Raw genomic sequence first — 27,387 nt, forward strand, 5'->3', positions numbered from 1 at the left:
GGCTCTGCCGGGAGGCGGCTGCGGATGGGATCCAGGCAGGAGGGAAGGGGGCGGATCGCGTCTCCCTTCCTCCCGAGGAGGCGGTTTAACATTGCCGCCCCTCCGGAGCGGGAGGAGCTACGGGGGGAGGGTGGGACTCCCAGGAGAAGGAGAGGGGGAGGGACCGATCCCCTCCGGTAGCGCCCTCCTAACAGGAACTCCGGTGACGGCCTGTCACGGAGCGACAGGTATTTTAAAGGGGCGGGGTCATCCCCGAGTAGCCAATCGGAGCGCACGGCAGCGCGCGCCGGGGAACGTCGCGCCCGTTGCCAGCCGTTGGGGCAATTGACTGGCAGCGGTTTGCACCAATCGAAGCGCGGCATGTGAGTCACGTGCCCCCCCCGGCGCCGTGCCAGAGCGCTGCGGAACGTGTGGGCCGGCGGGTGGTGCTGCTCCCGGCGTGCTCTGGGGCGGCGCGGAGTTTCTTGGGAGTTGTAGTCCGCGTTGCGGGGGCGCGGCGAGCCCCTGAGCGCGTGGTTGGTAACTCTGTTTGTTAGGAATGTTTCTTTGTCCCGGTGGAAACTGCGTTGGCTGCGCTGAAGGATGTGCGAGAGCTTCGCCCTCATGCAGTTGAAAGGGATATCTGGGGGCAAGGTCAGGGAGAGCCCTGCGTGTGCTACTTGCCTCAGCTGGGAGCTCTTTTACAGCATCAGTGCATCAGTTAGGTTGGAAGAGACCTTTGAGGTCATCGAGTCCAACCTATGGCCGAACGCCACCATGTCAATTCGACCATGGCACCAAGAGCCACATCCAGTCTTTCCTTAAACACCTCCGGGGATGATGACTCCACCACCTCCGTCAGGCACAGAGATCAGCAAATGGAAACCTTAGCTTTTTTAAGAGGGTGGGATTGGCTGGTTTGTTGGGTTTTTTTGTTTGTTTGTTTGTTTTTTGTCTTTTAGGAGTATTTCCCATTGAAATGCTATTTGGGAGCCTTGTAACTTACTCAAATATTTTGTGAAACCTGTGTTTAAAAGGAGAAGGTGAAGAAAACTAAAGGCTTCCGAGGTTGCACGATAAATGCTGTTTGAGTGGTCTTGCTGGCATTTTTTCTACCCTGAGATGGCAGGGGACAGCCTGCTTTTAGAAAAAGTATGGTACTAAGGCAGAGTAAACGAATGCATGGCTCTTTGCACTGGTCACGTGGACAACATGTTTTGTGGCTTTTATGTAGGCCTTCAGTTTTGAAATGAAATAGCTTGGTGTTTGTTGTCTGAGGTCTGGGCATTCCCTTTGATGCACATAAGTGGCTCTTCATAGGTCCTGAAGACTTGCAGTTCAATTTCACTAATATGGATGGGTGCTATACTGGGCCTTAGTTGACTCATACAATGCTAATTAGTCCTTTCTGTTGTCTCTAGTTTTATTTTGTTTGGCAGAGGAAGAAAACAGTATGTTTCTTTTTATGCATGGTGGAAACCTTTCTATTATAGTATCAGACTCTTTTGGGTTGGAAGGGACCTTAAAGATCATCTAGTTACAGCCCCCCTTCTATGAACAGAGGGATCTTTCACTAGACCAGGTTATTCAAAGCCCCTTCCAACCTGGCCTTGAACATTTCCAGGGATGGGGCATCCACAACTTCTCTGGGCAACCTGTTCCAGTGGCTCACCACTCTCACAGTAAAGAATTTCTTCCTAACATCCAGTCTAGACCTACTCCTTCTCAGTTTAAAGCAATTCCCCCTTGTCCTGTCACTACCTGCCTGTGTAAAAACTCCCTCTCCAGCTCTTTTCTAGGGCCCCTTTAGGTACAGGAAGGTGCTTTGAGGTCTCCCTGGAGACTTCTCCAGGCTGAAAGGCCCCAACTCTCTCAGCCTGTCTCCATAGCAGAGGTGCTCCAGCCCTCTGATGATTTCTGGGGCCCTCCTCTTGACTCATTCCAACAGGTCCATGGCATTCCTGTGCTGTAGACCCCTGAGCTGTACGCAGCCCTCCATTGAAGTTGCTCCTTTAGTGGAAAGCTCTGTTCAACTATCTGTAGAGAATGTAACTATTTTCCTCAATCCCTGCATTAGTCATCAGCTGTGACTTGGTCGCTGTATTTGAAGCAGAATTACTGTATCGTCAGGTGTGTGTATATGGTTTGATCTGAGTGCTTTGATGCACCGTTGCTCCTAAAGGACTTCATTTCACACACACTTTTAGAATGAGGCTTAGGAAAATTTCCAGAAGATTTGGAGGTTCAGTTTTGCTGAGTCTGGCTTTTAAAAGGCTACGTTTTTGTTACGTGGGGATTTTTTGTTTGTGTTGGTTGTGGTTTGTTTGTTGTTGCTTTTTAAAATACTGTATTCTTTCTTATTCTTGTTTAAATAGGCCAATAATATGTTCAAGATAGACTAAGTTAGACATTTGCCCCTTCTCTAGTGTTGTCAGTGAGTCTTTTTTAATGAGCTGACCTACTGGCATTTCAGGTGAAGGGGTTTTTTTAATTGGCTCGTGAACACAGAGCAAACGCGAGCAGAAATTTGCAACTCTCAAATGTTTTCTAAAAAGTAGTGGCTGATTTTACAACAGGCTCAGTCCTGGTCTACTTTTCTGAATTTCCATTCTCTCAGTTGGCATCCTGTTTTTTGATAACAGCAGTTCAGGCTTAACGATGCAGCAGAGGAGCTGTTTCAAATGGCAGTGTTGTACGCTGAGAGAATACCTTTGTATTTTCTTCCCTCCCCGACCATTTTTCTAGATGTTAAGGAGCCAAAAAGGACCAATGATTCATATTAGCTGGGGAAAAAGAATGTGTATATCAGAGCTCTTTTTTATGTATAATTTACTACCAATGTTAACTTCCCCTGATTTGGAATCTGATTCATTTAAAAATTATTGCAGAGCATGGTGTGGATAAGGTTATATGGTGTTTACTTTAAATTTCAGTGCTGTAACTTTTACTTGCAACAGGGAGGTTATATCATTTTGACTGTACTGTCAGAGTTAGATCAGACAATTTTTTTTGGCGTAGACAAGCCCAGACTTGTGATTTATTTGAATGCTGACTAATGGTAAAGTGTTTCTTTGTCATTGGTAACAAATGATATTGTTGCCTATTCATTTTCAAACTGTTCAAAAGGCTGTACTCTTGAATGTCTCTGATCTTAGGCAATGAAATTCAGTGGCAGCAAAAGCACAGTTCTAGTAAAACTTTTATTAATATTTCTGTAAATATATTGTTTGAATTGAAATAAGGCTTAATAGTCTTATGATAAAATTGATCAAACAAAGGCACACAGATGGAAATTAAGAGACTCCTATGGATAGATGGAAGGATTCAGTGGGTTTGGTGCTATACTGCCATGAGAGCAATGGAAAGTACATTTCTACAGAGGAGATGCAAAATGTGCCTGCTGGAAACTGCATTCAACCCGCACTAATAGGTTGATAGGGAAAGACTTTCTCTCTTTTTATTTTATTTTATGTTATTTTATTTTTACTTCCTCCCCATTCTCTTATGGTCTTTGATTTGTTTCAAGGTAATTTGGTTTGATTTGTTACACTGTGTGTGGTGGTGCATTCTTTGAACACAAAACCCTGCAAAAATGTCCACATTAGTGACTGAGGATTTGACTTTGCATAGGGATTATGAACAGTTTTGTGTATAGAAAATCAGTTTCCTATTCTGAGCATGTAAAATAATAGCCAAATGCCTTAAGGAAAGAAAAAAATCTTTCATTTCCTTAATAATGGAATTATTCAGGGGATAATGCCAAATGCAGAATTCATATTATGGTTGTACAAACAAGAAAATCTTGAAAGCTGTGGAGCTGCATATAGGAAAATATCAAATGAGAGCTCCTCATTCCTCAACAGAGCTACCATGTGTCAGTACTGCTGAAAGAATGGCAAGCAAAATTTCTGCAGAAAAAACTGCACATGGACACATCCAGGAAATCATTTATTAATCAGAAGTACAAACTCATGGTTCATGTTTCTCACCAAAGTTCATTAGCAACAATTCAGCAGTGTTTCTTAACAGGAATAGACACCATCGTTTAGAAAGCTATTTGAAGAGCAGTTCAGGTTTGAAGTGAATAAACAAGTCTCTTGAACAGTCTTTCCAACTTTGTGCTCCTGCAGCTGAACAAGTTTTTAAGCTTGGTATTAAGATATTTTGAGGATGGCTTTAGAAATTATTGATACAATACTTCCTGAACTGAAGAATATTAAAGTAGCACAGTCAAGCATAATTTGATGTGGTGGAGGATGCTTCATTTCAGCTATGTGCTCAGATGTTCATTGTTTAAAAATGTTCAAATGAGAGAAAACATAACACTATTGCCTGAAATTATCTTTGGGAACCTGAAGTTTAGTACACTTTAAAAAATCACCATCTATCAGCCTCCATACAGACAAAAATGACATGAGTTTACTGTAATTGTAAAATGGGTTTAATTCAGCAGCTGCGACCCTTTGTGGATATGTGTAAATCACTTAAGCAGTGATACAAGATGGTCTGCAAAGAGTTTTGCACCTGTGTAACTATAATGAGGTTTATAATTGATTTGAGTAGAAATTGCACAACTGGTGTGTTTAGACAAGGCCTTCATTTGGCATTTAATTCTATAACAGGAGAAACTCAAACCTTACAGCGTTCTATTGGTGATTCCTCCTCTTCCTTTCCAGTAGTTTAAACATGTGTTGACGTTGCTCCTCTGCTTCTTCTGTCTTAATTATCCTGATTAATTTGCCTTTTGCATGACCTGTACAGTGGTAAAAATCACTCCAGTCTGCATGCACTGACTTGCTTTTTGCTCTCCCTTGCCAACCCTGACGTAGTTTTCTGCCATAACCTTTTGTGTCAACCTGCCTTTACTTCTTGTGAAAAAATGGGGCTTTTCCATCTGCTGAGCTGGTGCCAGCCCTGCTAAATCTTCATCCCTTGTTAAAAAAACTAAGGGAGAGGCACACACTGGACCTTTCTTTAAATAAATAAAAAAATGCCATACTTGACGTTCTACATGTGTATTTTCTCAACCACATACCTAGGTAGTTCAGAGGTCCAAAGGTTTTAAATGTTGCACAGCACTTATCTTGAAACATGTTTTGTCATCTGTAGTGTTTGCAAGCACCTTAATCAGAATTTGGTTGTTCTTGGCAAATGCTGCACTCAAGTGTTTTTGCAAAACTTTCATTTTATTTCTTCTGGTAAGACAGAAAGTACAGCCTTGGGGATGATCAACAAAGCAAAAATTAAGTTTTAAAAAAGGCCATTTTCTTCAGGGGCATCACTAAATGGCCCATCTGAAGAGTGATGTTTAACATGTAGATGCTAGGTACCTAGCTGCAAATAGTGGGCCTTATTAAAATGTTTTGTTGGAACAGTAAAGATGCTCAGGGAACCAGCTGGAGGGTAAAGCCAACCTCCAGAGAGTGGAGTGAAAGCTATATTCATTTTAAGTATATGCAATCTCTCACTGCTTAGTTGCAATTAAAGTGAACTTTGTTGAAGTGAGAGGGGAGAGCAGAGTATAAGAAAGAGGCATTCTGCTGTTTGCTGTAACACCAGCTACTGTTACAGCATCAGGAAAAGATGTGTGGAAACAGCAAAGAACAGAGGGGCAGAGAAGAAACAAAATTATTTTTATGTTGTTTAAAGCCTGTTGAAATCAGTGGGAGTTTTTTCTTGACAGGACGTTGATCATCCTTGGGTTGAATTTTTCTTCATTGCCTTCCTCACCAGAACATTCCATGTAGTTTCTGGTAGCAATTGAATGTAGGGGAAGGGGAAGAAGATTTTATTTGCACATTGTAAACTGTTCCATAATTAATAAAAGCTTAACTCTTCTGATTTTAGTTTGGCTGATAAGTTTGAGCAAGTTGTTTAAGTTGGAAAATTCTTCTGCAGTATCAAGGAATACTTCAGTGCATTAGCTAATTCAGTAGGTTAAAAAAAAGAAGATTGTGTAGTAAAATATCAGCAAAGAATTCCCCATACCTTGAAATTTCACTGTAAGTATTACGCAGTATTTTTCCATAATTGGGTTTGTAGTCTAAATGTGCACAGCCTTGAGGAAAGAGAACTTTACAAAAGATTGTTTCTAGTGCTTTTCTCTTGCTAGCAATTCAGACTAATTGTCTCCTTGCTGTTTTCTAGGCTACTTGTAGGTATTTTTATGGTCAACTCCTGCATTAATAACTGCATTAGAATTGCAAAAGAATTTAAGTCACATTGTTGTGGAATAAATTGTGCCAAAATGCACTACACAATACAAAACAGGAGCTTATGGGTGCTTTGGGATAGTGTAATTTCAAACCATCCTTGCATGTAGATCTGACGTGAGGACTCTATCATCGTCAAGAGGAGAACTCAGCAACGACTACTTTGAGTTTATATGACTTGAATTTTTTTGGCTTCTGCAGTGGCATCAAATGATTAGAGGCTTCAGAAGTGAAAAACTGATGTATTGAGGTAAAGTTACGATGAGGTTTTTACTGCTTTCTGTCCACATATGAACTGAACATATATTCTACGATATATAATATGTACGTCTTCAGTTCTTACCCCAGCAATCTCTTTTTGCAAATGACTGTAGTGCCTGAATCCCAGATTTATTGTTATCCAGTCGAATTTCTGGATTGGTTTTTTTTTCCCCCTTATCATATGTGTTCTGAAACAATGAATCTTAATGTTTAAAATCCTGTCCTGAGGAAATGGACCCCACAGCAATTAATCTAATCCTTACTGCTAAACTCACTTCTTATGCTTTCCTCTTTTAAATATTTGTTCCACTTTATACATCTTAGAACACTGTAATCCCTGTTGATACTCTCTGCCATTTACTGATACATCCTCCCAGTTTATTACTGATACATGCTCCCACATGTAAAAATCATAGTTAGTATTTCAAATTAATTTCTTTAAAATGAATTTCTAATTGCTAAAGAAAGCAGCCACATAAAACTGACGCAAAAATAAAGATCCTTTCCTTATTTGACTATAGCAGAAGTGTTGATGTAAAAACAGGACCAGAGGACAGACTCTTCTGCCAAAGCAGCCAAGCCTGTTCAAGGCAGGGTGCATTGGACAGGTTATTCAACCATTTCATTCGCCCTCTTTGACGTGGCAATCAGCAAGTAATACAACCTTAATGTAACAAGCCATGTCATAACTTTTAAAAGCCTCTGTGTTGTTTTCTGGTGTGAATTCTGTCGTCTAAAATTTTTTCCCTAGTTTTTCCTCTTGTGCTCTCTGTATTTCTGCATTTAGAGACACTTGGGAGGGAGCAGGGGTTGCATGAAGTTGTCTTAAACACAAAGATATAAAATTGCCTTAAAAATGCTGGTTTAATAACTCTACTGCCCTGACACATGCATACAGCCTCCCTGGCCTCTTCCTTCTTCCACCTTGTTTGATATTGTGCTTCATTTTTACATGGAGACAGTGTTTCTTGAGATCATCCAAAATTGCCATCCAAAATATATACCATCCACTGGTATAATAATGCTAATCTCACTATTTCTCCTTTCTGAGCTAGGACAGATGCACTTCGGTTTTACACAAAGGACTTCATTCAGTGTTGCTTTAGCTTCTTTGTGCCATGGATTTTGTGCCAAATTATTGACCTTCAAAATTATAAGGGTGAGAGATTGGACAAATCTTCCAACTGTTCCCTATATAGATGCCTAAAGTGTGGACCATTGTGTACAGTACTCAAGATTCACCCTGAGAGCCTTTCCACTCCCATGACCTACCGTCTCACATAGGCACTGTTAAGGAGGAGTAGAGGTGGAAGGGTGAACACACTCGGACAGCACCAGCAGCCAAACTGTATGGCAGCTTCCGTGCTTGCTCTCATCCTCTGTCCTCTAGCAGACACATCTAACACAATGTCATAAAGACCTTATCAGCTTTAATTTGAGAGAGATGTATTTTGTGAGTGTAGTTTCAGTCTTTTAAGTGCATGGTATAGTGTTTCATGGGCTGCAGGGGTATCTGTTATGGAGCACTTCTTCCCCTTCCTTCTCCTTGGACCTTGGTGTTCCCTCTCTTGTTTCTAACTCTTTTCTAACTCTTCCTCCTCCTCTCTCTAGCTGATGTCTTCATGTATTTCTTGGATATGTTTCAACTTGGCTGTCAGGCTCAGCCTTGACCTGCAGTGGATCCATTGTAAAGCTGCCTGGAACCATTAGTGTCTGGCATAGGGCAGTCCCTGACCCTTTCCCACAGGTTTCCAAGTCCATATGGGCAGGCTGGATAGGGAATGTGACCAAGCTACCTGCATCATGATATCTTTTTGCTGGTTACTGGGATTTTTTTACTTTACTCAAGGGTCTTTTAGTTACATACTGTTCTTGTTTAGAAAATGTCACATATTGAATGTTATGTTTGGAGACTGTATGTATTTATGGAGTCACACAACTTTTGAGAGGATCCTATTTCATAATACTGAGAATACATCCAGGAATTTCTAAGGTGATGGGCCTCTTTTTAGAGAAAATCCCCCCATTATCTTGACTTACAAGGTTCTTTAATTTGCTGAATAGGTGCTACCTACATCTCCTTCATCTGACTTCCACTTGAAACAGATACACTTCATGATTTTTATTGCAGGCAGATGGTAAGATTTGTGTGGAAATCTTAGGCAATTTTTATTGGGCTATTAATTACTGGCATTTGAATTATTAGTATTGAATTATGCTAATATTTTCTTATTTCTGCAACAATTATCCTTCTTCTGGAGAGGAACGTGACTTGTATTTGTGACTTTCTTGTTTTCTTAATTAGCTCATTATGGTAGGTAACAATAAGGAGAAGACTCTGTTCAAATGCTCCTTCAAAAGCAGTAGAATAATTCTGCCAGGCTTGGAAAAAATGCAGTGGAATTTCTCTGCAGTCGCACAACCCTACTGTGACCTGTAGCTTAATGTGCACTGTCCTAACCTGGACTGTCAAGTAAAAGTTGTATGTGACTTCTTCTAATGTGATGGAAGAAAACTGTTATGAAAACAGTCAGCAGTGGTTCTCCCAGCTAGAAACTAGAAAGGCTGTGAATATTAACTACAAAGACTGACCACCTTTTACTTAATTCTCTATTTTATTTGAGGATGGCATGTGCTTCTGAAGATCAGCCAGGTCCTCCAGAGTATTATAAGCCCTGTCTGTCAGCTTATATATAATACAAATATAATACAATATACTTATATAATACAATTTTGTTTTGGAGTCCTATAGAGACTCCTAAAAATTCAGAAACACAAGGTCAAACCCTGAGCGCTTTTAGGTGTACAAACCTGACTCATATAAATTTGTGATTGCAAAAAGTTTTCTCTCTCTCTTACATATTACAACAATCTAAAGAATGACACATCCCCAGTAGGATGAAAAAAATGAAATGTCAATATTTTAGCTTCTCTGCCTCCATATGGTACTATTATCCCTTTACTCATACACCCAACATTATGGCACCTAATTTCTTGATAAGGAAGCAGGAATAATCAGCTTCCTAAGCACTACTGCAAGGTAGGTCTGTAAGAAATGCTTATGCTAAAGGATGAGAGATATAATCATGGCTTTCCACCCATTCATGCTTGAGAGGTGAATACCTCTCAATGCAGGTTTTTAATTTGGTGATTAGAAATTCTCGTGCTTGATCTTAAGTTCATTTTGGAAGTAGTGCTCTTGTAATTTCTAACCATCACTTTTTATTAACTCTTGGGAAGCCACACTTTTGTGTATTGCAAGATGAAGTGTAATCAGATACCATCTCACTAAAGCACTGCTGTGTAAACCACTTTCCCTCCTGTTTAACTGAGAAACTGAACATGGAGAGGCTTTATGTTAACAAGGAAAAGATTAATATTTAAATTGTCCAGAATGGTATTATGGCTCTTCTGAGCCTCTTAGTAACTGGCATTGCCTCTTTGCCTATGCTTACATCGTCCTTATTTTCAGGCATCTGCAAGGATTGGGAAATGCTCTGGAGTTATAAATAATACACTGGTAGCAGAGTTGGGATGGTAAGTGTTCAAAACAAGCTCATCATTGTATGTATGTCATGAGCAAACAAACACTGCATTTCTGCCCACGGGTCTAGTCAACTCTGAATTTTTTGAAAAATAGTTTCTGAGGCCTAACTTACCTGTGGCAGAGCCTTTTCCCACTGGAAGAATATAGTCACTATAACTGCTCGCTGCTGTAACAGTTATTTTGGTAACAACACTGTTTATGGTTTTCAGTGTGGTCAGTGGACCCTTGTAATGGCTGCCTATGAGGAGTTTACCAAGCACTCACTTCCAATGACCTTAGATTGACTGGAGAAACTGCTCTTCATTGGAAAATGAAAATTGAAAAGAACTGAAGAGAGTTATTCTGTTGCAATGTTTATGTTCTTGGTCTAGTTATCTTACTGTGAACAAGGAGCTACCCAAGTCGTGTCTGCTGATGAACAGAATTTACACATAGAGTAAAAGAACTGAAGGGATGGGGTAGTGTATTTTGCCTTTTATACTCTGTTTTAAATGTCTGTCCTGAAACCTAATAAAATCTAGGTTTCTTAGGGCTCTGAAGAAGAATAGTACAGATTGGCAGATGTTTCTGATGGGAGATGAAATTCTGTTCTTAAACCATTAATACTAAACAGACCTAAATTTCCTGCACTTCAGTTGTGTTGCAAGAGAATTGATTGTGGTATCTGAGACAGAAAAGAAAAAAACTATGATGGTAGTTGTGGGAGATTTTACTTCAGTTTTAGAGAAATGTAAAAAATATTTTTCAACCAAAACTTTTATCCTATGCCTTTGGTTGAGGGAAAAGAAAAATACCCGTGCCTTAAGGAGTACATATGAAATCATAATTAGCAGGAGCATTCTTGGTGCTTAGCTACATGGTTAATCTAAGAACTTGCCTATAGTAACAGAGTTAAGCATTTCTTGCTGTGAGTTTTCAAATTCTTTTGAAGATAGTGTTGCTTGGGTTCTGATCGGACTGAATCCATGACAAAGGAACTGGGACTATGAGATGAGAAAAACTGGTAGATTTTCCTACAAGGATTTCTATCTAGGTGGGGTGGAGCATTGCCAGAGCACACTTAGGGTGATGTATCTGTTGGACTTGTGTCTTTTATGTCATGTCCTTCCTAGAAGCCAGGAAGATGCTGCTGCTACTGACCGTAAGTCAGGATCACAGTGATAGCCTCTTGCAGATGCACTTTGATTTAGTTATTGGAACTGCTATATAAACTGCCATCTTTCTTGGCAGTTTTCTAGGTATATTTTTCAAATATCTTTTTTTTCCCTCTAGGATTGTTAACAGATGAACTTTGAAAAAAAAATTGCTGTGCTTCCTCTAGAGATCAGGATGTCTTGGACATTTCTGTTTTGGTTATTTATCTGGCTATAACAAAGAGACAGATGTGAGGATTCTCTTTAGAAATGGATGAGTTGAGGATAACTGCAGATTTTAGTCAATAGGGAAAAGTTGCTGGTGAGTTGGGAATATTTTTCTAAGATCTATTTTTATAAAATATATTTTGGCATGTTTTATTTGAAGACTGTAATTTTAAAGCTGTTAAAATCTGTAATTCTTAAGTTCAGCACTTAAGCTTGTATTTCTCTTTAAGCACATGAATAACCCCATTAAAGTGCGCAGAGCTAGTCTTGTGCTGAAGCATTTTGCTGAATCATGTCCCTGGAGAATTTGATACATGCAAAGAAAAACATACCTAAATATATGAGCATTGTTCCCAGGTTTGGTAGAAATATTTCTGCTTTCTATATGTACTTCTTATTATAAGTTTCCCTTGAATGCAGTTTGAATATAATTCTGCTGTTCAGCAATCCAGATGCAGGAAACATGCCATAAATATCTTGCCCTTCTCTCCCTCCTTCCCTCCCTCCCCCAAAGTTGCCTTTGGCAAGTGTATCATGCTATATATTGATGTTACTCTTTTATAAAGAATTTATAAAATTTTGGACAGTAATAACATACTTTTGTGCGCTGTTCCATAAACACAGAGAAAGTGCAAGACCACTTACTCTCTTACTCCAATCCAATATAATATAGATCAATATGCTCAAGAAATTCTGTTATGACTCTGGAAACAGGCTTAAACGGCCATTGTCAGTAAGAGTTATTCATAATTTGTTTAGGAAAAATCAGCCGACAGAAGTGGATCTCAAATTTTTATTTTTGGTGGCTGGGGTGTCTATTCTCTCAAGAAGGTGCATGGGATATATCCTGAGGAAGGTGAGTTTGTGAGGAGCCCAAAGTTAGTCAAGACTCATCAAACTGCAATAAGGAGTAGCTGATAGGCATAGCCAGTGCACAGTCCAGTTATTACTCTTTCTGTCCAGTAGGAAACTCTGTATGGTTCCAGGATATGACCCTTCTAGTCCCTGTGGAGACAAGGAAGCAGCAGCTGGGTCTGCATATCACAGCTCTCTGCTGTAATCGTTGAGTAGCTGGGGTCATGCAGAACAGTGTCTGCTAACGTTTCCACGGGAGGATTTGAAATTGAGCTCCCAGGAATTTTTCAGACTGCACTCCCTTTTGGGACAGGGATCAATAACTGAGACTCCCTGTTCAGTCTGTTTTCCTTAGGGCTGTAGGTAGCCAGAATTGCTTGGCAGAGTAGCTCTCTCATAAATGGCTGTAGGTGGAGCTCCAGGAGACAAAGTTAAATTTAGGTACTTTGGTAAATATCCCAAGTGAGGCTGGATAGACTCCAGGCCACTGTGTCATTTCAGGAATTCTCATGGATGTGGTCAGTCACTGGTGTGATTGGTCTAACTTGACCAGCTCAAATTTGGCTTAAATACCTGTTGCATACCATGTTTGTTTACCTGTGTGTCTTTGCTGTTTTACTTTGTTCTGGGCATACACAGCAAGTTGTGTTGGACCATGATCAAATTTAAGTGTGTCAGAGTCATGTTTTAGAAGCATAAGTATGATACAGTACTTGTGAAATGGTGCTTAATTCTAAATGATTGATTTTATTTTGTTGCAATTTTAGAAGCATTAGTGGACTTGTCAGACTTTTCAACCTTATTATCTCCTAGAATAATGAAGGACAGAGTTTTCAAAAGATGCTGTTTTTCTTTTTATTGGTTAAAAAATAATTGGTAATCTTCATTTATTGTGTCAATCGTGGAATCTAGAGATGGGAAAGACTTACTACATTATGTAGTCCATTGCATTCCCCAGCCAAATGGTTCTCTACTATAAACTTTTTCAGTGCTTTGGGCAATTTAGTTTTAATTATCTCTGCAAATAACACTATTTTCACTGCTTCTCTAGGTAAGTTATTGAACACCTCATTTTTTTTTTCTTCCAAATGATTTCATTATATTTTACTTTATATTTAGCATGCATATATAGGTAGCTAGATGGATACAGATATCTTTTAAAAGACAGAAATTTGTTACCTGGTATTTTCTGGGATAGATAGAGAAAAAAAAAAAGATTTTTCCAGTCCAATGCTGTAGATACTCAATGCTGTAGCAAAGGTTGAGGTTTTACAATTATGTTTTCATATCTATTTTGTTGCAGTAAGGGTCCCCTGAAGAGTGAGAGAGGATATACTATTGAAAAAAGTTCTTTCAAATACATCCTGACTTTAAAAAAAGGGTCATCTGTTACCATGACTACTTATCACAGCCGTTTAGCGTACTGCTAATTGCAATGACAGGTAAGCAAAATGAGGTTTGTAAATTGTATCTATATTTTAAATTCATGGCTACTTCTTTGCTATTGTCCTTAATAATTCTTGCTGTCAGGCACTGCAGATCTTTGTAGGCATTCCTTCTGAACTAACACTGTTATTGTTGAAACAAATTGGACTGGTCTTCTTCTTTTAATATCTCTAAAAGATTAAAGATCAAGTAAGGAAAAACATTATAGAGGCACAAAAAGCTAGCGTTCACTTACATTTTGTTTCACCTTTAATCAAACTGTAAGTGCTCCTGCTAGAAGTGTTTTTGTAGCACATCTATTTGTTCAGAAATATAATGATTTGTCACCTCTTTGGGACAACTTACTTGATAACAATGACTTAGTGTGTAAGACAGTACAACAAGGGGATGATTAATAGGAATTTCAGAACAGAAAAGAGGTCAGTTTAATAAAATAAAAATTTATATATATCTTTAATATTTAAAGTTTTGAAATAATATTTTTATTCATTTTCTGAATAGCTAGAATCCAAATAGATAAAGGTCTTCCAATATTTTTATACTTGGTAATAGAATCATCCATGGTTACAATTTGGCAGGCTTAAGTTCCTTAATAAATTGTATCTCAATGAAATCACATGATTGACTACATAGCTGTAGATCAGTTCATGACCAAAAAAAGGATTTGAAGCTCCTATTGCTTTCATCCCCTAATTTTGTACATCAAGCTTCTGATATTTTCCCTTAAAAATGATAAATTTCTTAAGAAGCAGATCTGCTGCCCTCCCTTCCCAAAAATATTGTTGGGACTTACGTGCTTGCTAAAATGTTTGAAGTACTTAATGAATTTTAAAAAAGTTGCATTTGACTTTTGCATATATTCTTTACCAAGGATTTTAGCTTTATACATAGGATACCTGTAGAGACATTTTGCTCAAAAGAAAACCAAAAATGAGGTAGAAATGAATGCATAAGGAAGTAGTGCTCCCATCTGAGGAGGCTTTTGCTACCTTTGGTTGTGTAAATTGCTGACCAAAGTAAGAAAATGAGCAAGCTTGTTGCCCAGGAAGTTAAAAATAGAAATCTTCACAATTTGTGCATTCCTGCAAGGAACCTTTTGGACTGGGATCAGTTTCTGGGTGAGAAATCTTCCCACCAAAGCTTCAGATGAAACTGAGGAAACATAATGTATTTAATTGATTGGGAATTTACTGAATAACCAGCACTGGTGAGAACTCAAACCACCCTGAGTAAATGTGATTAGATGCTAAAAAATTACTAAATTTTTATTAATCAGCCTTAATGTCCAAATGCAATTTCCAGAAAGTAAAATCTTATTTCCTTTACAAATTTGTCTTTGTCTCTTTACTGCTCTTATCCTGAGCAATTTTTAATTTTCAACGCTGATTAATATCTGCAGTCATCTCTCATATCATACATCTACACTCCAGTCTAGCAATGCAGCTATAGCTCTTCAGGATACACCTGAACTGGCTTTAAAACTGTTCCTGTGGGTACCCAGCATAGTGTAGCCAGACAGGGGCCTGGAGTTTCATTTAGGCACTTTGATGTATTTAGGCTTTAACAGTCTGTACTGAGACTCATCCTGCCTCGGGATGGACTTTTGTCAGTCTCTAAATAGGTTAGTTAACTTGTCTTGGATATGTACATCCAAGCTACCCTGCTGGTGTCAAACCAGCATATTCTTTATTCCACTGAAAGTTGCATACAGTAAAGAAAGGTCAGTGTGTTCAGGCTCCTCTGGAGGGAATAAAGGGATTTGCAACATCTAAGCGGTCTGTAGTAGCTTCAAACTGAAAAAAATAAAATACGGGAGTTACATCATTGCCTTGTGTGTTTATAATATTTGATTTCTCTCCCCAGTAGATGCATAAATGACCAAACTCTGACAAGAGTAATGGATTTGAACAAATCGACCTTAACAGAGAACATTACAGTCTAGAGTGTTCAGCCCAATCCTCATGTCATTTAGCATAAAAGCAATCAAGCAAACCAATGCCAATTTCTTGTATCGCTCCCACCCTCCTTAGATTATTTGTCTGGATTTATTTTTACAAGTTTCCATTTTATAGTATATTTCTATTACCAGTGATAGAAATATATTTATTTTGAAGCAGGATGTAAGAATATTGCAGTGTGTTGCCCTTTGTTCAATACCATACTTTACTGGTTTTTTTGTTAGTAGTAGTAATGATAATAATACTTATAGTACCCCACGTATTGAAAAGAGCTGTGCTGCCAACAACTCAGTATCTTGTGTAGACTAGCTAGATATTGTATCTCCCTTTTAGAAATAATCTGAGACAGAAGATCTTTAACAACTAGCCTTTGGAAAGTATCATAATTGTCTCTCACTGAATTTTTGTTTGTATAACTCTAATTTCCAAAGGTTCCTGGCTTCATCTGTTACCTTCAATAGAGGAATGAACTAAAAAAGACGAACCAAGGAGGACAATTGACAGTGTGTCTGCAATTGAGTAAGCTGGTGCTTCCTCTTTTGTGCACTCCTTCCTTCAGTCTCTAGTGCATATGCTCCACCCATCTTGCAACCCCAGACCCACTGCTGCAGAGGTCAGCAGGCAAACCTCAGTCCCTGGAGACTCTAGAGAGTCTCTAGTCACACTACTTTTCCTTCTCACTTTCTGTCCATCAATCATCTTAATATTCCTGCATATTATCTGCTGATTTATCCATGCATTCCCTCTAACTGTAGTCCCTACCATTCTTCTGTTCTTACATTCCTGTGGTTGCAAGTGGCTGACGAATGCTAGTGGTATAATTGCCATGAATTTACCCATCCAAAAGAACGTTAAAATTAAGAACAGTGTTCCAACATATGTTACACCCCACACTTGCTACCACCATCTTTTGTATGCAGGAGTTCACATTTGATTCTGCTTGCCTTCCCTCCTACACTTATATTTCCTACGCGCGCACACACACACACACACACACACATGCACATCTGTTTTCCTTTCTCCAATCAAGAGTAAAATTTAGCTGCTTAAATAAAACTGCTGGTATATTTGGGGGTCTGTAGATGTAACATTCAAAATGAAAATATCATCAATTTTATATGTTTATGGTAAATTTTGTAGAAGAACTTGCCATTGGAGTATTTCTAGTCCAGGAAAAGGGCAGAAGACAGCATGAAAAGCTGTCCTGCGGGACTTTGTGGTCCCTGTACTTGTATTATTTTACAGTGTAGGGCTGATGACTTTGATATGTCATACTTAATATGCATTAAAAGTTTCTTGTACTTTTAGGATTTTTGCACATGCTGCTTATATATCAATATATTATGTAGGATACCATATGAGGGGTTTTATCACTGAGGTTTTATCAAAACTGTGCAGAAAATAAAATTGGATAATCCTCTTTTTCATTTGGGGGGATTTCTTTTTTTTAATAGTTTACCTCTTCCAGTGGTTTAAGCAAAAAATACCTCTGATCTGAAATGGGCTTTTGAACAAAGGTCTAATTTAAATATAGATAGAAAAGGGCAACATTTTTTCCTGCACTGCATTTTGTGCATTCCAGCAAAGTCTGCCAGTACATGTTGATAATTGTTTACAGTAATATCCAAATAAATTTCTGTTTCTCTCCCCCAAAATGTTTTCCATCTTGAAAATATAGTCTTCCAGTAACAATTTTATGGTTAAAGTTGTAAAACAGTTTTTTATTAAAAGCTTTTAATGTTGATGTTCGTAAAGGAAAACTTTTCTCTTTTAAAGTGTGTTGTGTAGTCAAAAAAGGTACTTGGAAAGGACTCAAGTTTAACTGCTCAAGCTGTTTTTTGAGAGGATGGAAACCAAAAAGAAATTGTTCTAATTTTTACAGCAAGAAAACCTTTGCTTTTGAAAAACCATACAGAAATGTCTCGTCAGGAGACCCAAGACTCTTGACTAGCGTGAGAAAGCATTGCAGTTGTTATTAAGTAGGCAGATCTTTCCCTATTAGATTGTGTTCAATGCACAATGGAGATACTAGAAATGCTTGAACATCAATTAAAAAGAAATGTTTCTTAAATCTTACAAGAACAAACAACTTTTCAGCAGTACTGTACCCCTGGGAAGCAAAGGAAGAGAATAGGGCAGAGGGCTTGCTCGTTTTAAGATGCCATACTTGGGTCTTTAAACCTGCAAAGAGAGGCGGTCTCTGAGCACATCCAATAGTTTGATACTGCTGAAAGGAGGATTTCAGGTTCTGTTATCCTCTGCTTCCTCTTCCACTCTCCCTTACTTCTGCCCCAAGGTCCAACTTCTTTTTTACAGCCACAGAACTGTTACTTGTTCAACCACTCATGAGTGGATTCAGCTCATTAAGTAAGAAGAAAACAGGGTGTTTTTTTGCTGAACTAAGCAGACTTTTGCAATTTTACTTGTTATATTTGTCATGGAGAAGTGTGTACAAACACATAATAAACAAGCAATCACAATCCTGAAAAACATACGGTATTTCAGAATTCAGAAGGATTACTTGTGTGCTTAAGCCATTATGAGTTCAAAACCCGAGAATGAAACAATTTATCTTTTCTGATGGAAAATAACATCAGGATACTTTTATACCAGAACCACAGAATTTCTGCAGTCGCCATCACCCCAGAGTAATCGAGAAGCAGGGTTGTTTTTTTCATTTAAAGGTCTGCATGGATGCTAGGATTTCACAAACACTGACTAAGTCAAGGTTAAATTGGCTTCCTCTTCAGTTTTAAAACTGGCAAACTTTCCTCCCCTTAACCTCTCTGATTTTAGCCTCTTTTGTTTTCCAGAAAGTCCAGAGACAAATTGCATTCTTCACCTTTTTTGTAAATGCAACCCCTTTCCCACTTTTGTTGGTTTTTTCAGTGATCTGAAATAAGCAGGTTATATTTCCTTTCTATTGAAAATGATGATGTAATGGGTAAAACATCAGGAATTATTAATGAAAATGCAGAAGTCTTCATTCCATAATAGAAAAAATTAAAGGTGCCAAACTAAGCTCTTCTACAGCTTTTTAGGTTTTCTGCTCCTTTAACAACTCTGAATGTTTTTTAAGACCATAATTAAGGAAAATAATGTAATGTCTTTGGCTTTTGGTGCAAAGTATCTTTTTCTTTTGTTCTTTTAAGTGAAGAGGAAGCACCAGATGAATCTTAATATTTGAAACATGGTTTCTACCTAATCAACATGTAATACTTTATTTCTGCAAGTATCCTAAGACTTCAATAAAATGGGTTCTGAAAATAGTTAGCCTTCCAAAAGGCCAAAATTAGACATAACATCCTTGTAAGTGTATTTGTTCAAGAGCAGGATATTTTAAGACCTGCATTTTAATCTAAACATGTGTTTGCTATCAGCTGCAAAGGTTAGGCCTTCACAGATTGTTCTCTGCACAAGGAAAATCTGAGAGTTGGTTTTTTTTTGAGGCATAATATGGGTGCTTTTACCTTTACTTACTGACAGTGGTGAAGACAAAAGAAATTGAGCCAATGGTTCAGCATATTTTAGCCTGCTTCCAGCCTTTTTTTCTCCCTCTGAGTATAGATATACTCTCTGAACAGTAATAACTACAACCCACCTACAGTGTTAAGATGCTCATTACTGCACATGTCATGAGAGGGACTCTAAAAACTGTCTCTTTGGAAGGAAAAACTGCTTATGATGCCTGGTATTAAAATTTAAATGCATATTCTTATATTACCCCTCTTGAGGAAACCTTGTATGAGGGAATGAAGTTTTATGTACACCCTGAATATGAGTATCTGTAATAGCAATTGTTCTATAGACAGAAAAAAATCACAGAAAGAAATCTAGATGCACAATAGAAGGATGAGAATGATAAATTAGCTGAATTTCCAACAAAGTTATTGTTGCACAATTTGACTCAAATATCAGTAATATTATAGAACTACATAGCTCCTTCCACTCTGGAAATAGGATATTGAACAAAAAGCAGAAAGGTCAGTAATGCTATTTGTCCCATTGGCTTTCTGATACAATACAAGAAATAGATTGGTTACGAGTTGTCAACCATGGATTGCATAGATTACAGAAATAGAAAAAAACAAGAACAGAGTTATGAGGGATGTTTTTTGTTTGTTTTGCCTCCATCAGTTGAACTTGGAATGAAAAAAAAAGGTACTCTCTTGACACGAGTAGTTTACAGCTCTTTAATTATAAGTCTTAACTTTGGCCTAAATCCCTTCCAAAATGTTTAGAGTTTCCTAAAATCTAAATCTTGTTTTAGGACTGGCTAAACAACAATTGCAGAGCAAGCAGTTTTCAATCTGAGAAGTACAGAAGAAGCTTCAGTTGGGCATTGTCACAAGAAGACTTATTTGAGAGCCTGTTACTAAATCTTGTCCTTCAGTATGCAGATCCAGAGTCGTTGTGATTGCTGTTGCCTTTGCAGATGAACAAGCTGTGTTGCAACTGTTTTTAGGAATGTCTTGTTGCCATTAATTTAGCAGTCACTTTTCTTTTTATGGGCTTTCCTCATTTCAGAACTTGAGACTTATCTACATGGAGCAATTCGTGAAAATTAATGTGAGTCAGCTAAAGATGTGACTTAGAAATAGATCAGTTAAACGTCATTAAAACCCCTAAGGACCTTCTTATCCAGAATTCAAGTGGTCCTAATTTAATTTAATTTACTTCATCAGTGAAGTTAGATCATTCAAATGTAGTTTCTAAAGGAGAACATCTACATTAGGATTTAATGTAGTTTTACAGCTTCTCTTTAAAGTAACATTTTTAGTTAATTCACTTTCCTGATTGTCCTCATATAAATAAATCCCTAATCCCACAAGTGTTTTTAGTTCTGGCTAATCCTTGACACTACTTAATAAGGGACTGCATAATCCAGATAGTGTCTATACCAATTGCTGTGTTGGAAAACATCCAATTTCCAGTCTCTGCTGCATCTGGTAAGACTCTTCTCTGACTATTCAGCTTTACCAGCAAACTATAGGGCAGTGGTAAGGCAGGCTAAACCTAAGGCAAGAGGGTTTTGTTCCCCAAAATCAATTAGCTGATACTAATACAATGAGACTTCCATCTATTAGCCAAGCTAAAAAGCTTTTAAGCTGATCTGCAGGGGATATCTTTAGCATCTTCATCCAGACTTCCCCTGAGGGTTGAACCCTTTTCAGTTAAATGTCATGCTTGGGAAGATGCTTGAACCTTGCTGTAATGCTGAGGTGCAATTGTTGGACAGAGCTGGAGAAGTCTGTGTAGGGGGCGGTTTAAATTCCATACTGGATTCCGTAAGTGTCAGTCAGCAAGGGCTGCATAGAGGATGTGTAGGATCAGTAAAATTTCAGCAGGCAGCTCAGGCATTTAGGTAATTTTAGGTGCTTTGTGTAGATTATGGTGTTATACATTTCTCCATAAGGACTTAATCCTGATAGGAAATTAGACCATTTGAGCTATGTTTTTAAACCAAATCTGAACTGTTATGCTTCTCTGTTTGCTTTACAGTGGAGCTTTGAAGTACACAGAGATGAGTAAAAATATGGATAGTGATGACACTGTTGAAGTAAAATAGTGCTTATGGTATGTAGAGATGTGAATTTCTGCCTTGTGACAAAACTGTATGATCCTGCTATGCACATGGGCACATGGTTTGGGCTGGGGTAGTTAATTGTCTTCACAGTGGCTCTTGTGGGGCTCTGCTTTGGATTCCCAATGAAAACAGGATTGATAATATAGAGATGTTTTTGTTATTGTTGAGAAGGGCTTGTACAGAGTCAAGGCCTTTTCTGCCTTTTGTACTGCCTTACCAGTGAGAAGGCTGGGGGTGCACAAGGAGTTGGAGAAACAGAGCTGGGACAGCTGCCCCCCACTGACCAAAGGCATTTTTCATACCCTCTGGAGTCAGGCTCAGCATACCAATCTGAGGGAAGAAGGAAGGGGGAGACATTTGGAGTGATGGTGTTTGTCTTCCCAAGTTACCGTTAGATTTGATGGAGCCCTGCTCCCCTGTGGATGCTGGAACACCTGCCTGTCCATGGGAAGCAGTGAATTAATGGCTTGTTTTGCTTTCCTTGCATGTGTGTCTTTTGCTTTTCCTTATTGATCTTTTATCTCAACTCATAAATTTTCTCACTTTCCCTCTTCTGATTTCCTTCCCTATCCCACCAGGGGGGAACAAACAAGTGGCTAAGTTGTGGACTGAGTTTTCACCGCAACAGCATGCATCCCTGGTCATTTGGGTTGAGTAGCTGAAAGTAATGAAGGGGGTGGACAGATGCATCATTCATTTGTATAAAATTGGCCACAGAAACAGTGCTCTTAACTATGCTGGCTTTATGAGCTGCCAAATTCAGAAAAGACTTATGAGCTGAATTGCTATTGGATTTTACCAACTACATTGATAGTTCTCCACTAGCTACAGTGGGAGTGAGAACATCTAGCTCATATGTAGAACCTGATTTTTAGATGTCTTAATCTAGAGTTAAACCCTAACTTTTTACTAAGCATCAAATGGGGCTTTTTGATCTTTGATCTGTGTACAAACACTAATATGATGATAGAGTAGATCTCACATTAGAGCTTCTAGTCTTGGACGGAAACCACCCTGGCCACAGGACAAAACAACCCCACTCACATGGCTAGGACAGACTTCTCTGAAAATTTTTGGTAGACTAGGTTTGGTCCTGCTGACCTTATGCCAGCTGCCTGTGGATGGTCTCTATCACCCCAATTTTAGGGATCACTGAAATAGGAGTACAGACATGTCTGGGAAAAAAACCCACAAAAAACCCCTGAAAACCAACACCCCAATAATCTTTTGAAAGTCTTCTACTAATTACACTTGTATTTTAGATCTTGGTCAAAAGAAAGCAGTTTCAGTGGCTGGGTACCAACTAATTCTGAGTTTATAATAGTGTAGTAATATCATTTCTTCCTTCAGAACCAAGTTTTCCAAAAAGGTTTCCTATCTACACGTTTAAAAAGGCCCTCAAACCTTAGTACCTGAGCTCTGATAAATCATAGCCTGAGGTAGTCTGGTTGGAAAATGAGAAGCCACTGAATAAGGAAAATGCTGAAATTTCACTCTCCATAGGGATTACCAGTTTCATTAGCCTCAGTGAAAACCACATTTCACAAAATTTAGAGCTGCAGCAGAGCTCAATACAGATAATGCATTTAATGTATGCTCTGGGCAGTGAAGTTGAAACTATTTTCAAGTAATTTTCTTCAGTGTTGGATGCAGCCATCCTGTAAGTTTCCTGATAACTTAGAATTTTTCTTTCTCAAAACAGCAAGTGATACTGTTCCAAAGCACCTAACATTTTCTCTGACAAAGGTGTATCATCATTTCCCATAGAGTCATGTTTTATCACCACCTGGTAATACAATGTCACAGTATGATAGCACATGCAATTTAAAGATATGCTGTTTTTCCCAGTTCTGTAGTTATGTCAAACACTATTGAATAATGTTGAGGCTTTTCCTTTTTCATTTTTTTCACACATGCGTCTTAGCTCTACCAAATTAAAGACAGTTCAGGTTTGGTGGGGAGGCAAAAGCCCCCAGTGTATTCTTCTTAGAAAAATGAAGATGTACAGAAGGTGTATTTATACAAGGCAATAGAAGTGTCCAAATAAGAAAAGAAGTGATGATATGGGAGAAAATGCATAATTCTATGGAAAATATGGTTTGTTTTTTTCATAATATTGTTAACTGTGGAAGTATGCCACTGGATTTTACTGTACTATTGGCAGACACCAGACATTTATCTCATTTTTGATGGCATCAAAGGATCAATTTTCTGCCCTGAAGCCTTTAAAAATTACCTTTGACAATGTACAAGTAAACTCAAATATGTAGTAAATATAGGCTTTTCAACAGTTAAGATAATGTGACTTCATGGCCCATGACTATGGCTCTTGGTGACAACAGTGAGCAAACAATACTGAAATTAAACAGAAGTTTACTTGAATGTTTGTGTTGGTTCTGGAGAGATTATTTTTAGCAATGAGCTTTATAGTTCTTCCAGATTAAATCTGCAATTTTCTAGGACAAAAATCTTTGTCTCAAAGTAGGTTTTTGGCTATACATTTTAATCAAATTGTCTGTGTGGTAACTTACCAATATTAAAGAATAGTTTGCCAATGTTAAAAACATATAGCATCTTCTTTCTAATAGCACAAGGTCCTCTTTGATGCAGAGGACCTTGTGCTACTAGAAAGAAGGTGTTATATGTCCTATCCGTTTTGGATGGCCACCTTAGGTGCACTTTATTTCAAAACAGAATAAGTGCAAATACTTGCACAGGTATAAGACATAGGGGAGCCTGGCCAGGTAGAGTTAAATATGTGGTGATAGAATTAATACGAGGTGATAGAATTAATGTCTTGTGAAAAGGCAACTATTTTCAAAGTTATGTGCTATGTTCTACATGGCTAAGTAATAACTAAACCCTTCAAGCCTTTTGCACACCATTTCTCTAAGGGGCATATATGCTACAGGTATTCTTAACAGAGACTTGCAGTTCTTAGCAGGGACTTGTATTCCTTGGGATTGGAACAACAGCAAATTGCAGCCTTTCCCACATTACTAAACAGGCAGGACTATTGCATAGAATAGAGATCTGCCAAAGGAAAGATGAACTGATCTACTGTATTTTGCTTTCTTTCTAGTATGCAATTTATTTTGAAGGGTTCAAGGGTGGCTCAAATTAAAGATATCAGAAATAAATGTTTTTGTCACTGTTGTTGATTTAAACAGAGGGATTATCTGAAAATTGCACTGCTAGGGTACGTACCAGTTTTTTCAGCTTCTTCAGTTTTTTTCCCCTGCTGTGAAGGAAGTGGTAGCTAAGAAATTAAATTGTATTAGAAGGGCTCCCATGAAACATATCATAGCCGTAGTAAGGAAGTCTGTGGTCAAACTTGGAATCAGATGATACAGATAAACATTCTTGAACAGTTCTGTCTCAAACCCTGTAATTTATGGTTCACAGGAATTCTGAACTAAATAAACAACAACTGGGGCACTGTTCCATATTTAAAATCTTGCCTAAATCCAGAGGATGAATTTTAAGTGTGAAGTCTGACTCTAGGGATGGTAAAGAGCTGTTTAAGAGTGAGTAGGTTTTTTGGGATGACAGATGCAATCACTGTTTCCATGAGGCCTAAACACTGAGGAGTGCAGAGGCTTACTACTGAGAGTTATTCGGCTTTTTTCAAAGTTGATTTAGTGGCTGAAAAAGTGTTTTTCAGATAATTGCTGAAATTGAGCCAATGCAGTGTCTACTTCTGAGCTCCATATGGTAGATTGTAGAGTCTACTAGCAAAGGCATTGCTTAAAGAATTTTTGGAAGAGGAACTCTGTATTCTGCTCTAGTCAATTGCACAACAGAGAGTTTTTCCTGCATTGCTTGACCTCTGTAGAAGAGTAATGACATAAGGGGAAGAAATACACTTCTCTATATAAACAGGTGGATCACAGCTGCCTTCCACTAGCTGGGAGCCTAATAGAGCCTTTTCTCATTTAGCAGTTGTGGGAAAACAAACCCCAGTCTGCAGGGTTGGGAATTACCTGTTGCCTACTGAATTTCCTAGTAGCTTCAGATAGGTCCTTCTTTATTTTGTCCCCTAGGTTGTGGTGGGTTCCTCGTGGTGCAACAGGTGCACATTCTCCACTATAACTAATTTTGCAGTGCAGTGCAGGGTTGTTGTATGTGTGGTCTTCTTCCACAAGTGGCTGACAGGTGAGCTAAATGTTAATGAACTATCTTCACTTCTGAGTTTAGGCCTTCTCAACTGGTGCAAGCTTTTCACATCCTGTTCTGTCAAACTATACTTCCTCCAAGGTTTTACAGATCCTTGTTTTCCCCTCACTTCTTTCTTTCAGACAGTCTGCTTGCCTTTACCCTTCTCTATAACTCTGGTATGGAACCTGCTCCAGGTGTGAGCTTGAAAGGATGAGGACAAGGAAATCAATCTTGTCAGGAAGAGAAACACTGGGCATTTTCCTCCTTTGGTGGTTCTTCAGGGGCATCCCCACTTTGACAAGACCTTTGGTTTTGAATTCCCTTGCTGAAAAGGTCTTTAAAATGCAACTTTCTCAAGGTGCTGTGAGATGCAGCTGAGATGAAGAGTCAAGTGGTATAAGAAGGGATAGTTAACTACCCCTCAAAAATAGCATTTGTCATTCTTCTGTGTAATGGACTTACTTGTGTCTCTTGAGAAAGAGGCAGTAAGCTAATAACCTACTATCCTTCTTAGGAAGCCAGTTTAAGGAATTGTTTTCAGCATCTCTCCACGAGTGGAGTTGACTACAAATTAGTATATTTCCTCCCTGAAATGGATGTATTTTCTATTATTATTCTGTCACACCAGAGCCTGTCTGCTGCTTGCTGTGATACTGCTAATATTGTGGCACCTTCATTCCACTGCTCTCTGGAAGCAGTTACCTCTTGTCTACAGTGTTAAGATGAATAAAGGAGAAAGCCTTTAATACAGTGTCTAAGGATAATGATCACCAAAATACTTTTGCTTCAAAGGCTTTTTTATTGGCCAGCTTTGCCAGCAGTTTTTATTCAATGTCACTTTTATTTCTTAATAAAAAAGCATTAGTTTACAAAAATAAATAAAGACAGCTGAAGATGATAATTGTTGCAAGGATATAGTGGCGACATAAAAGTTTTTTTTCCAGAAAAATAATGAAACAGAAATGAGATTGATGAGGGTTTGCAAGTAAGCTTGCTCTCTCTTGAAGTGTTACATTCTTTTCTTTGCCAGTAGTGCTGATTGTCTTGGTTGATTCTGAAGTGAAGATGTGATTAAAATGGGCAAGAGCTCATTTCTGACTACCTTTCCAACTCCAAAGAAGAAAACAGAAGAAAGGAAAAGAATGGGGGCCAGAGCTACAGACTAGCTAATTTTAAATAATCTCACTACTTTAATATGTGGAAGAAATCTTTTGCAGATGATGTAACCTACTGATTTTGTGTTGCTTTTTTTTTGCTGTTTGTTTTTGTTTGTTTTTACTTACAGCAAAGTCAAATACCCCAAAACCTTGGACATTAACAGACCTGTATCACAAAACAACTTCTTTTCCAAACAGTTTTGAATGCAAGGTCTTGAGTACTTAATAGCATCCTCATAATAAGGCCTTGGAATTCTTTGTGAAACTCATCCCTAATCACAGAATAAGTTGAGTTGGAAGGGACCCATAATGATCATCAAGTCTTACTCCTGGCCCAACACAGCACCATTCCCAAGAATCTCACCATGTGCCTGAGAGTGTTGTCCAAATGCTTCTTGAGCTCTGTCAAGTTGGTGCTGTGACCACTTCCCTGGGGACCCTGTTCCAGTGCCCAGCCACCCTCTGGGTGAAGAAGCTTTTCCTAATATCCAACCTAAACCTCCCCTGACACAGCTTCAGGCCATGAAGAAAAGCAACAAGCTAAGAAAGGATAAATGTGTGGGTAAGAGTTACTGGAGCAGGTAGAGCGATATTTGGCCATGTGACCTTCTTATTATATAATTTATGTAACTTAGCAGGTAGATACAAAGATATTACAGCTGTTAGTAGCCTCTGACTGTACCTACATGTTTCATGTGAGCTTCATGGCCCCAGAATGCTTTGAAACCTTGAAAGCTCGAAATTGTACGTCTCTATTACAAGCAGTTTTCCTTGAGCTGGAGCTTGAGCTCAGACAAAGCCCCTGCGGTAGGACTCAGTGGGCCTCACAAGGATGAGCTCATTTTGCTGATCTCCATGACGTGACG

General features: G+C 38.6%; 1 long non-coding RNA gene across 1 annotated transcript; it reads left to right on the forward strand.

The window, feature by feature from the left end:
* On the forward strand, nt 1-26,955 carry LOC121671802. Its single transcript, XR_006018621.1, has 4 exons — nt 1-9,989; nt 11,272-11,454; nt 13,519-13,657; nt 16,051-26,955. It is a non-coding gene; the product is annotated as an uncharacterized LOC121671802 (long non-coding RNA).
* The last annotated feature ends 432 nt before the right edge of the window (nt 26,956-27,387 follow it).

The sequence above is a fragment of the Corvus kubaryi genome, unplaced genomic scaffold, assembly GCF_017639235.1.
Source record: "Corvus kubaryi isolate FWS band 111438036 unplaced genomic scaffold, C.kubaryi_AGA036_p1.0 37398, whole genome shotgun sequence".
NCBI lineage: Eukaryota > Metazoa > Chordata > Aves > Passeriformes > Corvidae > Corvus > Corvus kubaryi.